At 39.0% G+C, this 15,789-nt stretch overlaps 1 long non-coding RNA gene across 2 annotated transcripts; it reads right to left on the reverse strand.

Moving 5' to 3' along the window:
• Positions 1 to 11,361: 11,361 nt before the first annotated feature.
• On the reverse strand, positions 11,362 to 13,238 carry LOC115683486 (uncharacterized). Of its 2 annotated transcripts, none has more exons than XR_004006021.2 (6): positions 13,078 to 13,238; positions 12,597 to 12,719; positions 12,260 to 12,323; positions 12,008 to 12,152; positions 11,810 to 11,911; positions 11,362 to 11,645 (listed from the first exon to the last, which is right to left on the reverse strand). It is a non-coding gene; the product is annotated as an uncharacterized LOC115683486 (long non-coding RNA). The 2 variants fall into 2 exon arrangements; XR_008817962.1 differs by having other exon boundaries at positions 11,806 to 11,911.
• Between the last annotated feature and the right edge of the window lie 2,551 nt (positions 13,239 to 15,789).

Consider the following 15,789-nt stretch of genomic DNA (forward strand, 5'->3'; position numbering starts at 1 on the left):
TGAAGACGGTTGTGGCATCGAGGACGATGATTTCAATAGCGATGCCGATAAGGCTTTGATATGGGGAGAAGATAGCATTCTGGTTCTTCACGTGGGTGGGGCGCTGGGAAGATTACGAACACGGGCCTCAGGCTTATAACGCGATGATTGACATACTATCAAGTACAAAGTACAAGGCAAACAGTTTTGAATTATCTGTGACGTGTTGGATCAGGAAGTGTTTGGACAGAACACTATGATAAGGTTTTATTCTCTCTATGGTGTCTGGCTATGCGCGACATGGCCAGGGAAGAGATCCCTTTGTGCTGTTAAATAAGATGAAGGAAGCAGGGTTACAACAAAGCTGCGATCTCCTTTGTTGGAGTCTTGAATGCATGTAATCATGCTTGGATTTTGAAAGAAGGTTGGCTTGTTTTTTTTTTTTTTGGGTAAGGGGGTTGGCTTGTTTTTGAGTCTCTTAAAAAAAATTTAATATCATGAAGAAACGAGGTAAGCCATAAATTCGTTTCACTATGTTTCATGAAAAGATAGAAAATCCACTTGGCTTATTTATTCATATCAGCCATTTGGTCATATGGAGGGCCATGACGATGATGTCTAGTTGATCTTGTGCCTAAGACTGCCTAGCTTGTGCTGCAGGTGGTCATATGGCTATATTTGATGTTAGCCTTAGTCATCTCAGACTCTTCATTCTGTAATAGAGTGGAAGACAATGATGATTGCAGGTACTTATGATGGCTTACTATTTCTGGATGTCTCCTGGTGCAGCAAACTATATTTGTGCTCAGCTTCCAAGACATATATGCATGACTTTCATCAACAGGACATCTGATTCTATTATGCTAACCATTTTCAAAATGTTTTTGCACTATCGATTGAAAGTACACTAAGGCCTTGGAACAAAAGGAATGCATGTGCAAGTTGCTTTTCTTCTTTTCATGATATTTCAGTGTGTTTATACATTAATGATATTCTTATTTTTGGAACTAATATGACTGGAGTCATTGAGACTAACAAGTATCTAACTTCAAATTTTAAAAATGAAAGATTTGGGTGAAATAGATACTATATTGGGCATTAAAGTTCAAAAAAAAAAAACATAGCGAGGGTTATTCTTTGAGCCAAGGAGATTACATTGAAAAAATGTTAAATAAATTTCAACATATTGGTTTCAAAGGAATAAGTACTCCATTTGATCCCAATATGAAATTAAATTATAATTCTAGTAGAGCAATAGAACAACTTGAATATGCGAGTACTATAGGGTCTTTAATGTATGCAATGCATTGTACTAAACCTGATATTGCCTTTTCTGTGTGTAAGTTGAGTAGATACACTAGTAATCCAAATATAGAACATTGGAATGCTGTTACCAGAATTTTTGGCTATCTTAAGACAATCGAAAATTTGAGATTGTTCTATAATAATTATCCAGCTATACTAAAAGGATACACTGATGCTAGTTGGATTACAAGAGTAGGAGATAAATATTCTACTTCTGGATGGATTTTCACATTAGGTGGATGTGCTGTATCTTGGGTGAGCAAGAAACAGACATGCATATCACACTCAACGATGGAATCCGAATTTATTGCTTCAGCAGCAGCTAGGAAAGAAGCCGAGTGGATTAAGAATTTGTTGTTGGACATCAAATTGTGGCCTAGTCCTATGCCTCTTATTTCTATCCATTGTAATAGTTAGGCTACTTTGGCAAGAGCTTATAGTAGCACTTATGATGGTAAGTCTAGGCATATTAGCCTAGGCATGAGTAGGTGAGACAATTGATTCAAAATGGTATCATAACAATTGTCTATGTGAGGTCAAGCAAGAATCTGGTTGACCCTTTTACAAAGGCACTACCAAGAGAGGTAGGTACAAATGAGCTCAAAAGAAATGGGGCCGAAACCCTTTAATTAAAATCACCAGTAATGGTAACTCGACCAAATACTAGCACATCACTAGTTATATGGTTTAATGGGTAAGAACAAGTTACTGAAAGTGATTGTATGATACTGACATAGCCTCGATATGAGAAATCAATATCGTCTGTTACGTTTTAGAGGTTGAATTATATTCTTAATGAAGTATAATACATTAATGTATCGTGTTCATGAGTAACAGAAAGACGTGATAGATACTTCATCTTTATCCGCTTCTTACGAAAGTTAGGGTTACTTTCTAGAGAGTTCATGAAAAGGTACAAACATAAGGCCATAACAGTGCTAAGTAAATTATAAACTTCTCATTGAAACAAGAGATTAGTATATGTATAGTATGTCCGGTTTTATTACTAAAAGTACCAAGTTTAAAGCCAGCATCTACTTGTGACTTTGATAGAGCTTTGAGATACTTGCACTAAATGAAGGCTTAACTCGAAAGAGACCTTCATGTATGTATATTGATCTTATTAAAAATTTTGGTTGTATCTTATTTTAATTTTTTATTATTATTTATTTTACAAACAAAGTGGGAGATCGTTGGTGATTGTGTGGCATTCTGAATTTTCGACCCATTTTCAGGATTTATGAAATGAATATTTCATCGATGCACTTTTAGTTAAATCTCAATCAGAATTGATAACTCTTGAGAAGACTAACTGTTAGAGAAATGCTAGCTAGGAATTAAGTACGTGGACATAAGAACTCGACCATAGATCGACACTTCGACCATAAGGATTGACGATGGAATATTTTGGGCATTATAGGCCGATCCAAGGAGGGTTATGGAATGATTCGCAAATATTATACGATCGGAACGCGGGTGATTCCGCTTGACCATTGTATGAGTTTCGAACGATTCTAAGCCAATTCCGAACGATCGTGTCCTTCGAAACTAGTGATTGACCCTCGCAATTACATGATAATCGAGATCGCGATGGCTTGAGTAAACTTAAACATGGTTGGATATTTGAATCAATCACGAGTCGATATGCGTAACTCCTAAAAGCCACCCGTTAGTTTGAGATATACTAAACTTGCGATTGATTGATTTTGACCATGAAATGGAATCCGAAATTTGGGTATCGAACTTTCAAGGTTCCACGACTAATTTATTGGACGTCGCCTCACTAAGTTTGGCCAATTGTCGGACCGATAAGAAATTATCAAAAAAATGAAATTTGGACCGGGTTTTGGAAATGACCATATTACCCCTAAGATATTTGAATTCCTTTGAAATGTTGAAGGACAACTTGGACAATTGCATTTTCCCTCCATAGCCGAAATTTATGGACAAGATTGCTTCTCTCCTCTTTGCTTATTCCCATTTTTGCCCTTGGATATTTTGACTAGAAGACTCAATGTGGACCCTTGGATCAATTTGATGAGGCAAGATGCAAGCCTAGCCCTTGGTTTTAGTTAGTGGGGTTAGTAGATGGTCAATCACTCTTGTCTCTCTTGCTCTCACTCTTGTTACCTTTGACTCACTCTCTCTCCTTCATTCTCTCCCTCTCTTCCACGATCACTCTCCCTCCCTCTCCTCTCTTCATCTTCGGCGACCACTTCCCCAGCTGAGACCGACCTTACTCAACCGCTCCAGCCACCGTCTAGCTGCCGGAGACACGTCGGAGCTGCCGACCGCCGCTGCTACTTACCACCGCCACCACCCTCTCTCTCCCTCCTTCCTTCTCATTTTCGGTCACCACCACCTCTAGCCGAGACCAGCACCACCCCTCACCGTCACTACCACCCCGTGCTCGTCCCAGTCGTGGTCCGCCGATGACCAACGCCGCCGCTGAGCCACCCGTCCGTCCGTTGGAGCAGCTGCTGCTGGCTTGGCTTTGCTTAGGACTCCTAATAAGTGACTCCCTAAACCTTGATTAGGATAATGAGTTACTAATGGACATGTTAGGGGCTGATTAGGGGCTATTGATAGGTAGTTTTGTTGTTGAATGAGCTTGGTTTGCTTGATGGTTTATGTTGGTTGATTCTCGGATTCTTTACTGCTGTGCCTCTGTGATCTGCTATTTTTGTGGAGATTGTTGTGGATCGAATCTGGAGCGGTGTTCTGCATGAAAGTTGTTCCTCACACCTTGAAGTATGACATATATTAAATCTGGAATTTTTGGAGGTCATGTGGGGTCATTCGGAAGTTCATCTTCAGACCATGTACAAACTGCCCTGAATTACTGTTCTTCGACCTTCCTGTCTTTCCGAATTTTTATAAATCTTTCCAAACCTCTTTTCAACAAAATTCCTTCACAAAAAGGGTTAAGGACATTTCTTTCTACGACATATAAAAATTTCAAAGCTTTCGAAAGAGATTTGGGTACTGAAAGAGGTGCGTTTTGAGGGCCAAGCAGCCGGTTCGGACGAGCTGGTTTCGGTCTGACTTTTAGTGACAAAAATACATGTTTACAGTTTGAACTGGGTTTCATGTTCTTCATAAGAAATGTTTATCAAGATGTTTTCTATGATATATCCAAAATTTAGAATTTTTGGAGTTCATTTACTATTTATTTTGAAAGGATTTCGATTACTGTACGAGCTGCCCATATTACCCCAGTTTTATAAAGGTGTTTGAAAATGTTTTTTATGTGCCGGATGGAGCAAGGACGTTCTAAAATGATATTGTGTAAAGTTTGATGGGTCAATTCTATGTGCACGATGGCGTGAGATTATTTTATGACACTTTTACGTGTGAAAGTTGTAATATGTTGACGCATGAGCACGGACCACGTTTGCAATAGCTAATTGAGAAAGATAACAATTGGCATTGAGTGATTTCTATGTGTGCTTATGTGGTCACGTAAAGATTCCGTTCGAGGCTGCATATGGTGGGGATTCCGGACGATGCCCAGCGGGAGTTCGGATGCCGCAGTGGTGAGGGTTCCAAACGATGCTGATCGTGGTGGAGGCCGGATCGATGCTCCTAAGTGGAATGCCGTCTCGTACCCGGCTTGCTTGGGGGCATTCGATCTCAGACGTTGTTGTCGCCGACGTAGCAGGACGATGCCTGGTTACGCCAGAAGATCGGCGGGAGTTCGGTGGCCTGGGGGGTCATTAATAATCTAGACAACTACAAGTGTGATGTGCATGGATGATTGCATTGGGCCTGAGTGTGGCAATTTTGCGTGTCTAGATTATTAATCGAATATTGTGTCTACTTACATACTGTTATGCCTCTGATTCATGAAATCATGCGATATTGTATGTGCTTGAGAAGCAATTGCCATGTTGTGACGGTTTACTAACGTGCAGGGCATGTGTATGTGCCGAAGCGAGGTAAGGGCGCTTGTGATTGTTATGGCACGTTGTCATGCTAGACTTGCATGTTTAGGGTGATCCGGAGATAACGTATTCTTCTAAACGAGGTTTAGGGAGTTTACTTGCTGAGTTTATCTCACCCCCCGTGGTTTAACATTTTCAGGTTTGGAGTGACGTATAGACGTCACGGGCAGTTCGAAGATCAAGGGTGATGATGCTGCTTTGGATGTATCATCCTTTCTGGATGCCTGTTTGATTAGAGGAGTTAGGTTAACCCGACCACCCAATTCCTTTTTGTATGTTTGGTTTGTTAGGAAGTTACCTTGGATAGGCTCGTAATTGTATATTTTGTGATTAGCGTTATGTTTATACAAGAGACTTGTTGGTTGGTGTAATTGATGTCTCCTTTGCTATCTCGATTCTTGGATGTTGATGGGTGTTATAGTTCGCTTCCGCATGCTTTACTTGTTAGTGATTCGATTGGGTCGGTGATAAGTCTTGGGATGTCGCGTACTTAACGACTGCTGAGGGGTGTCGTGCGCTCGTTGGGGTTCGGGGCGTGACAGTTTGTTTGTAAAACAAACACATAAGGCTATTTTCTTGTCCCACATAGGAAAGAAAGGAAAATTTTGGTATATTTATAAGTTAAGGTATTATTCCTTATTGTAAATGGAGGAAAATGGGTGAATGTGCTAGACCCCACAATACCTGCGTGCGGGTGCACGGTATATCTAAAATTGACAGTTTTCATGTTCGAAGAGTTGTGTTCGAATTGCAACTTTTCGGAAATGAACGGTTGTGTCTGACTGGCGGTTTTCACACACAAAGGGTTATGTCCGAATTGCAATTTTTCGGACATGAATGGGTGTGTCCGTATTGGCAGTTAGACACCAAGAGGTGTGTTCTATTTGCTTATATATATTGGACAATTCTGTTCAATTGACACATGAACATAACTCCCTTCATTTTCGTCTTCCTTAAGAGAAAAATGAGACAGCCATTTTCTCAATTGTTTCGCAGAGAGTTTTAGAAGAAATACTGGAATTGCTATTTAGTATTCTAACCGTGACTTTGTTGTATCCTGAAGAGAATTTGCTAGTAACTTATAGCAACTTCGTGGGGACAAATTGATCCTAAAAGAGAGTGATTACATGCATCAAAGTTCGATTACATTCCGATTCCATTTCCTACAAACACATTTTTCCAACAATCTAGACGCGCAACAGGGGTCGGCTTGAACGCAGCACTGGCGACTGCAGATGGAGGAGGTGGCTGCGGATGAAGGAGGAACAAGAGAGCTCAAAAAAGGGTGGCAGATTTTTAATTTTTTTATTTGCTTGTCACGTTATGGACACGCGTCTATAAGTGATTGGATTTCGGTATTGAAATGCTTGCTACGTCAGCCTATGATGTGGTACTACGCAACTGCTAAATACTTTCTCGGGAGATGGACTGATAGCGTCTTTGTGATTGTATTTGTATCACTTGAGCTTGATACTTATTTTTCTCACTTGAATTCTTATGATGCTTTCAACGATTCATAGTCATCAAGACATGAAAAATGTGGGCACTCTGGAGAGTATAAACAATCTTTGTTGCTCTGCTTAGCTGCGCATAATGGGTTGACACGGGGGACAGAAAAATGACAGCAGAAAAGTAAAAAAAAATAGATTAGGCCCGTTCTGTAAATCGACCTGTTTGGTACTAGAAACTAGAAACTAGCCCTGATAAGTTAGTTCCTATCCACTTTAGAACCGATCACTCCTAATTGACACTTAAGAGGGATGCCTCATACCATTCACAATATAACGTTTTAGGACCGGTCAGAACAGATCCTGTAAATACAAGTGAATAGGGACTGAACTTTGAGAATAACTATTAGGGGTGGGATAGTCGCTCCTGTTAGATATATTGTATATATTAAGTTATAGGGTTAATACCATGAAAAACCCCAAACTTGTATACTTGTGACAAATTTACCCCAAACTAATTTTTTGACCACAAAAAACTCTAAACTAGTATACCTGTAACAAATTTACCCTTAGTTTATTTCCGTTAAATTTTACTGTCAAATTGCTTTGTTAAATGGCATGCGGCAGTTAACAGATATATCGATTTTATGTTTTACCCTCCGTTTGTCCCAGATGTATTAGTTTATGATTTTTTTTGTATTAATCCAGTTTAACGAAAACTAACAGAGGGTAAATTTGTCATAAATGTACCAATTTGGGGTTTTTGGTAATCAAAAAATTAGTTTGGAGTAAAATTGTCACAAGTGTACCCGTTTGGGGTTTTTGATGGTCAAAAAATTAGTTTGGAGTAAATTTGTCACATGTGTATCAGATTTGGGGTTTTCGTAGTATTAACCCTAGGTTATATTGTATATCTTAGGGTTGAATGTATTTACGCTTATACCCTTCCTTGTATCTATATATTGGCCTTGTGCCTAATGAGAAATGTATCCATTCTAATTATCTAAACCTAACATGGTATCAGAGTTAGGGTTTTGCTTCTTGTAATTACTGTACACCAATTATGGCATTCCAGGCACGCCCCTTCCTAAGAGTCATTCTAACCTTACGAGTATAAGAATTCGCATGTAGAAGACGCTTCTCCTTAAGAACAACATTTATAACATGAATTATAATTAAGGAAAGTCTACTACTATAATTGATAGTACAGAAACTAAACTTCAAGCTTCTTCTTATTTATAAGCATAGGGTGATACAACAGTGAGTTTACATTTAGAAGGTTAACTGTAGGACTACTCCCTACCCGGTCTATCTACATGTACCCAACACTTACGTCAATCAAAATGGATCACCCTCCACACAACTCTGTCCAAAACATCAGTCATGCTAAAAAATGGTACTTCCCTGCTCCTCCCTCTCCAAGTCACTCCACTTCGCTGTCCCCGTCGTAAGCTCTATCCCCGTTGAAGTTGGGTAATGTCCTATCAATTGCCCACCCACTCGGGCAAAAACTGCTACAAACCCCATGAGAATAGGGTCCACTGGAGACCCAATGTCGACAGTTAAAATCAAGATGCAGCTCATGAACATCACATGTGGAAAATCCGGGTCCTGGAACTCCGTTAAATAGGCCGAGAAATCTATAGGGACACCATAGCTAATAAAGGACGAGGCAGGGAGGATCGGTATCTCAACTAGTCTGAAAAAGTTTAACCACTACAAGAATGAGCAATAGCTTAGCGGTGCAATGTCTATTAACCTATACCAAACAAAAATAACATGCATATCAATAGGCAAATGTATGACAGTCTTCCATCTGGATTTACTAATCAAACAAAACGCACGTCAATGTTCCATATCAGGAACTAACTCAAATGCGATACTTTAACCCCACAATTACAATAGCACGATTCAAACATACACACATATTCGACCAAAAAATAAAAACATACACACATAACTTCACACTTGCATGGGTATCATTATCTCACTCCAAGTCATAAGCTTGGTGCGCTCACCTGTCACGCAAGGAGGAAAACTCCTGTTTGACGGGGTTTGGTGCACACTCCGATCTACCGCGATGTACGCCAGAATTCTCAATGGCCCATGCAGGCTTCGTGATCCATTGACCACGGCATCCTGATCAAACTCCCGGGGTATCTAAAGGAATCCTCCTAGGCAACCGGTTCCCATAACCGGGCATCCCGCTTTCCCTTCGGCACCTCGGGGCATCGTTGGTTCACTGACCGACGACATTCAATAACTTAGCAAGCCCATACACATAATCAACTCATACAGTGCACATATCACCAACAGCAATCTATCTTTCAATGTCGCATAGACACCAACACAACAATCAATCCTTTGTAGCATCGCTTGCCAGTTCCAGGCTTGTTTATGAACTTGGCCTCACTTGCCCATCATTTGACATCCAATCAAGGTCTATCATATTTTATTTGAAAGCTCAGAATGTTTAGACTCTATCTCTAGAAGATATCCAATTGAGATTCCCATGTTTTCACATAGAAAATAATGAATCTTTGAAAAAAAAAGTAAAACTGGTAGTTTCGCACCATTTTTGAAATCAGCTTAAAATAATTAGTGAATGAACTCTAAAAATTATAAATTTTAAATATGTCATAGAGGACACCTTGATAAACAATTTTCATGCAGAACTCAAAGTCTAATTCTTTCTATAAATACCTCATTCGGAAGCATTAAAGTCAGACTAAACACTGTTTATTGGAATAGAATCCTTGCCTCTCAAAATGAGCTCAGTTCAGCACCCAAATCCTCTCTAAAAAATCTCAAATTTAAATATGTTGTAGAGAAAGAAGTTCCCAAGGAATTTTGTGGAGGGAGTTTGTTGGAATCCTTCTAGAAAATTTTATAAAAATTCAAGAACGTGAAAAGGTCCCTGAAACAGAGCACTCGGACATTGTAGCACGGGTTGGAGATTGGCCTTCGTGCTACCCAAAACAACTTCAAAAATTCTGAAATTAAAATATGTTATATTCCCAGATGTTTTGAACAACTTTCATGAAGTTTTGCAAAATTTGGACCACATAATTCTCTACAAAATTGGGAAGTAGTAAAGGTCCAGCAAAACCGAGTCTGGAATTCACCACCCAAGTTCAAAAACAACTAAATACTTGATCCCCACGACTTTGGTGTTCAAAAACACCCACAACTAGAAGCTAATTTTTCCTCATCGCCATCTATTTTCATCAATATCCTACACCTACAACCAATTGAACATGCAACCCATTCCAATCTAATATAGGGAGGCAGGATTTCACTTGCCTTAACGACGGCTCACGAGAAAAATTGTCGGAGAAGATGGGGATGTCGCTGTGCTTTCCGGCCCTCTGATCGGGGTTTTCGGCTCATAGCTCGGAGGACTTGTTAGTGCGAGGAACGTTTTGATCTGTCCCGTGGGGGGTTGCTCAGGCGGAATGGCGAATCATGGCTGGTTCGTCGGGGAAAGAAAGGCCGACCAGAAGATGAGAAATTGAGGAGGTAATTCGGTTGTGAAAGGTGAAATGAGAAGGAGAGATCAAATGATCTTCCCCCCCTTCTTCTGCATGTATTAGCGACTGAGTGTGTTGTGGTGTGGGCGTGAGAGTTGGACGATTAGCAAGGGAGCGCTACAAAAAAACAAGGGATTAGCGACGAATTTTGTGACGAAAAATTAGGCAAAATTTGTCGCAAATCGAATTTGCGACGAAATTAGTGACAGAAAAAATTCCGTCGCTAATAGGGCGTCGCAAAATTTTGCGACGGAAACAAATTCGTCGCAAATTAGCCACGAACACTATCCGTCGCAAAATTCGTCGCAAATAATTCGCCGCAAAATTCGTCGGAAATTTCGTCGAAAAATTCGTCGTAAATTTCGTCGCAAATTTCGTCGCAAAATTAGTCGCAAATTTCGTTGCAAATTTAGTCGCAAAATTCGTCGCAAAATTCGAATTTAAAAAAATGAGGTTTTAGCGACGAATTTTGCAACGAAAAATTTGGCAAAATTCGTCGCTAAACGAATTTGCGACGAAAAAAATTCCGTCGCTAATTCGGCATCGCAAAATGTAGCGACGAAAAATATCAATTTTCGTAGCTAATTTGCGACGAAATATATTCGTCGCAAAATTCATCGCAAAAGTCGTCGCTAATTATTCGTCACAAAATTCGTCGCCAAATTCGTGGCAAATTATTCGTCGCAAAATTCGTCACTAGTTATTCGTCGTAAAATTCGTCACAAAATTCGTTGCAAAATTCGTCGCTAATTATTCGTCGCAAAATTCATCTCTAATTATTTATCGCTAATTTCGACCAAAAAAAAATTCATCGCTAATTTGCCAATTTTTTTTTTCGGGTCCGTAATTTTTTTTTTGGTCAATAATAGCAACGAATTTTTATTAATTATTTAGCGACGAATTTTTATTAATTCTTTAGCGACGAATATTGTTTAGGGACGACTTCGATTTTAAATCTAATTAACAGCAAAATGAATTCCTACAATTTATATTTAACATTGATTAAGCACTTAATAACATCAAAATATTATAATAATATGAAAATGAAATGCATTCATCTGCATTTTCCACAAGAATGACATATATTTTTCTTTATAGTACACATAATGAGAGAATAAATAATCTTTCCTTACCAAAAAAATAAAATAAAATAAATAATCTTGAGCACTTTAAAGCACTTGCTTAAGCAACCTCAGGATGGCAATTCTTTCCAGGGCAGGAACATATTGGGCCAACTGCACTTCTAGCACTGAAGATGCTGAAGCAAAGCTTATCCCCGATATGTATGAAAAGATACTTCCAATCTTGCGCCCACTCTGCTTTCTCCTATAAGGTTTGCATGAAGTGCTTCATCACTTTCTCCAAAGAAGTGACATTCACTTGTTGACATACAATGCGATACTCAAAGTCCCACAAGCCCAGAGAAGAAAGTGAAATACCTACAATTGCCAAAATTTCACATCCAAAATTAAAAGGATTGCACTTAGAACATTTATATATCTTTAGGCCATGAAAGCAATTGCTAGAAATTTCTGGTGACACATTTGCAGTCTAATTGATCCTCTGAAAGAGCAAATTAAGAAGCCTAGATTAATGGACCTACCAATCAATATGCACACCGCACAAGGTTAGATTGGCTCTCATTGTACAATGATGTGTAATAATCCTCTTCTCTAATGTCCAATGTATCCCGCCTCAAAGTAACCTGCAGGGAAAGTGAAGAGAGCAGGAAGTGGTGGATTTAAGTTAAAAATCTTCGACATGCCGAATTGCAATTGTACACATATGCAAGAGAACTCACAATTCTAGGTGGAAGTGCAAGATCAGCAGCTCTTCCCTTTTTTGTGCGTCTCAGCAAAATGTTTTTCAAAATTGTGTTTTAGTAATATCATTGCTCGCCTTCTGCCAACGGCATTTCCATGTGCTTGTATAGGATTCGCTATATACTAGATAGAATATATACTCCATATCAGAGTTCAAATGAAAACATTCCATATGATTTGCCCAAAAAAAAAGAGAGAGAGGCCAAAGGACCAATGAAAATGCAACTCACTCGATTCCACCAACAAAAGTGCCATACAGAACTGTGAGAGCATTCAGAACATTGTTTTGAGGAACTGCAAATGAACAACAGACTTACAAAATAGGTAACAAAGGAAAAATACATTCACTGAACTCAGTGCATGCAATCAGCAGGTGAAGCTCTAAGACCAATCGATAAAGTTAATGCAGAAAACAAAGAGTGAGATTGTATTAACTAAGATAATGAAAGTGAAGTCAACCCAGACAACAATTCGAAGAAAACGGACCTGAAAAGTTTATTGCAGGACAATGTGATTGACTACAGAAGGTGAATAACAATTAACCACTCGTATAAAATAGAAACTTACAAGAGAATAGAGCTCCCCAACACGATTTTGAAGAGGTGTTCCACTTAAAGCCCATCTGTATGAAGACTCTAGTCCGAGAACTGCTTTTGCAGTATTACATTGCCTATCTTTGACAAAGTGAGCCTACATTGAATAAAATTGCATAGGCATAAGTGGGAAATGTACATGCAGATGAATGTTCAAAGATCACGAAGCAAATCATACTAAGAGATTCCGGATAGAAGTTTTTTTGATAAATTGTGGAAAAGAACATGCATATACGGTTCCCTAAAAGTAATCAAACCTTCAATCGAAAGGCCTAATCTTACAGAAATTTGTCTTGCCAAGAGCAAATTAATGCATTCATGCGTGGCTTCACCCAGCCAAACAAAATAACGAATCACGTGTTGCCAGCATTAACATATCAAAATCTTTATATCGGTTACAAAGCATTGAACTATGTCAGCACTCATATCACCGCAAGATACTCCCATTCACTCACCTCATCCAAAATAATGCGCTCCCACTTCACTGAGTGTAAAAGCGACTTCCCCACACGATGGCTTTGACCATCCTCCAAATCACTAATGTTCTCTACTGTAGATTCTATCTCTTTGTTGCGTTGCCTGTCTGCCTTTCTTCTTTACTTGCATTGCCTGTCGTGCCAAATTATCCGCCTGCAACAAAAATCAAGAAACTCATCAAACCAAAACGCAACGTCAAACGAACCAAAAAAACATTCCTACAAGCAACCTCAGATCCAGAAGTGGAAAATCTGCCTTTGGGTTTTGATCTCAAGACCGTCGATTTCTTCTCTCAATTTACCCAAAATTCCATCGAAATCGACTCGGAAAACTCACGGTGTTCACGGTGCTCTCGAGATTCTGAGCAGCACCGTAGGCCGAGAAGATGAGTAGGAACCCACAACTCAGGATATGGACATCACGGGCATGGCCTCTCGGAGGCGACGCAGCCGGCGGGGCCTCGGCGGCGACCAGCAGAGCCTCCTCGTCGGAAGCCTCGGCCTCCTCCTCCGGAGCGGCGATCTCTCGGTCCTCTTGCTCCGCCTCCTCCGCCTCTAATTTCTTGGGGAGCTCCTCCTTGCCCTCGACGGGGGGAGGAGCTGCCGCCCCTTCGGGCTCTGCGGCCTCTAGGGCTCCGAAGGCCATGGCGAGGAGTCGCCAAAGGCAGCGCAGGGGGGGAAGGGGTACCGAAAACCCTAGCGAGCGCGAGAGGTTTGGGGGTGTGGGGGAGGGAAGAAGGAGAAGGAGAAGCGGAAGCACGAGGTGAGGGGATCTAAGGAATCAGCAGAGAGAGACTGAGAGAGAAAATGGGGGTGAGGGCGGGCAAAGCAAAATTAGCGACGGAATTTTTTTTCTGTCGCAATATTTGCGACGGATTTTGTTTTCCGTCGCAAATTTTGAGACGGATTTTGTTTTTCGTCGCAAATTTGCGACGGATTTTTTTTTCCGTCCCAAATTAGCGACGAATTTATTTTTCGTCGCTAATTAGCGATAGATTTAGTGACGACCTTTTAAAAAAGAATTAAAAAATTCAAATTTTTACAAAAAAAAAATAAAAAATAATTAAGAAATTTGATTTTTTTAAAATAAAAATATTTAAAAATTCTTTTATTTTTTGGATCTAAAATAAAGTCATGAGATTGAAATTATTTTCCAATGAAATCCAAACATTAGAAAACGATTTCCATCGTATATCACCAAACGAATGAAAACTAAGCGTATTCATGGAAAATGATTTTCCGGAAAACACTTTCCTTTATCATTAAGTTTTCCGCAAAACAAACGTACCCTTAGAGTGATTACCAACTTCTCCTCTATCAAGTTTACCATATTGCATTACCAACTCCTAATTGAGTTACTTACCAATGTTTATTTTCATTTTTTTTCTACACCAACTTCTCTAATCTCTAACCAAACAAAGCTTCTGTCATTGTTTACGAACTTTTATTTACATTTTTTACCAATAATTTAAATTTACCGAGTATTATATGAAACTATCAGCCTAGCTTTCTTTGCGTGATTTGGGTAAATTTTCTCCAATCAAATCAATTAGTTTTGGATTACCAAATCTCATTTGAGTTATTAGCATTTATTTGTTATTTTCTCAAATTTACTAGCTTTTTATTAAGTTGCTATTTTTATTTGCATTGGTTTCCAACTTTTTAAATTTACAGGCTCTTTTAGAAATTACTAACTTTTATTAGAGTGATTACCAACTTTTTTCGATCAAGTTACTAACTAGTTTTATGTTACCTTCTTTTATTTGAGTTACTTACCAATGTTTATTTGGTTTTCTATTTTGAAATGACCGACTTTTCTTATCTCTAACAAAAATACATTTCTAATTTTCTACCAGCTTTGAATTTACCTTCTATTACATGAAATTATCAACTTTGTTGTGTGCCTCATTAACTTTTGCCCAATTAAGTTACCAATTAATTTTGGATTGTCAACTCTAATTTGAGTTGCTTACCCATTTGGTTTTTTAACTTACCAATTTTTATATTGAGTCATACTTCTTTTTGCATGACTTACTACTCCCATTTTACGATTTAATACCAATTAATTTTCTATTACTAACTGTTATTTTACTTAATTACTATCGTAAATTTGCGACGGAAAATAAAAATCCGTCGCAAATTTGCGATGGAAAAAAAATTCGTCACTAATTTGCGACAAATTTTTTTCCGTCGCTAAATTCGTCGCAAATTTGCGACGGATTTTTATTTTCTGTCGCAAATTTGCGACGGATTTTTATTTTCCATCGCAAATTTGTGTCCGATTTTATTTCTGGAGCAAATTTGCTACGGATTTTTTTTTCCGTCGCAAATTTGCGATGGATTTATTTTCCGTCACAAATTTGCGACGGATTTATTTTTCCATCGCAAATTTGCGTCCGATTTTATTTCCGGCGCAAATTTGCGACGGATTTTTTTTTTCCGTCGCAAATTTGCGACGGATTTATTTTCCATCGCAAATTTGCAACAGATTTATTTTTCCGTCGCAAATTTGCGACAAATTTATTTTTGTGTCGCAAATTTGCGTCAGATTTTATTTTCGGCGCAAATTTGCGAATTTGCGACGGATTTTTTTTCTCCGTCGCAAATTTGTGACGAATTTAGCGACGGAAAATAAATCCGTCGCTAATTAGCGACGGATTTATTTTCCGTCGCTAAATTCGTCGCAAATTT

Source organism: Syzygium oleosum, unplaced genomic scaffold, assembly GCF_021117445.2.
Source record: "Syzygium oleosum isolate NSW1041296 unplaced genomic scaffold, Sole_v2.1 Sole_v2.01, whole genome shotgun sequence".
NCBI lineage: Eukaryota > Viridiplantae > Streptophyta > Magnoliopsida > Myrtales > Myrtaceae > Syzygium > Syzygium oleosum.